Below are 739 nucleotides of genomic sequence, written 5' to 3'. Positions count from 1 at the left end.
GGAACTAGCTCTTGTAGACCAGGCTGGTCTCGAACTCACAGAGATCCGCCTGCCTCTGCCTCCCGAGTGCTAGGAGTGCTAGGATTAAAGGCGTGCGCCACCACCGCCTGGCTAAATATCTTTAGTCTTAAGGAGCATCCCATTAGGGTGACTTGTTAGATTTTGAAGGAAATTGGAAACTCCTACATAGTGGGGAGCTAGAGGCTAAAGACATTTGTTGAACCGAATTAGAGGAGAATATGCGCTTTATTTTCATTTGCAGCTGTTTGCCTTTTTAAGGTTTTCAGGTTTCTTGTTGACCTTGATTCTTTGCACTCTATTCTTATTCTGTGGCTGTAGTGTTGGGAGGCACCTGAGAGATGATAAACTAGTAGGAAGGCTTGAGAAGCCAGGTGCAGCTGGGAAGACTGAAAGGTTGGCTGGTAACCTCTCAACTTCACAGTCTCCTCAATCTGGGTAGATTGTCACTTCTTTGTTGAGTTTTTGAGATAGGATTTTCCTCTAGAGCCCAGGCTGGCCTCAGAATTGTGTCTTCCTGTCTTCGCTTTCTAAGTGCTGGGATTACACGTGTTTGCTGTCATGCCCAGTTCTTTGTTTTCTTTTAAAGTCAAATAATGTAGGCCGGGTGGTGGTGGCGAATGCCTTTTATTTTATTTTATTTTATTTTATTTTATTTTATTTTATTTTATTTTTTTTTTTGGTTTTTCGAGACAGGGTTTCTCTGTGGTTTTGGAGCCTG

General features: G+C 42.8%; 1 protein-coding gene across 3 annotated transcripts in view; it reads left to right on the top strand.

Annotated features, from left to right (window-relative positions):
* The window catches only part of Stt3a (STT3A, catalytic subunit of the oligosaccharyltransferase complex), a 35,350-nt gene that overhangs the window by 12,565 nt on the left and 22,046 nt on the right, over positions 1-739 (top strand). The gene's annotated exons all lie outside the window — the stretch shown is intronic.

This window comes from Microtus ochrogaster, chromosome 5 (genome assembly GCF_000317375.1).
Source record: "Microtus ochrogaster isolate Prairie Vole_2 chromosome 5, MicOch1.0, whole genome shotgun sequence".
NCBI lineage: Eukaryota > Metazoa > Chordata > Mammalia > Rodentia > Cricetidae > Microtus > Microtus ochrogaster.
Note: the sequence above shows the minus strand (reverse complement) of the source record. Positions and strands in the feature narration are given on the sequence as shown.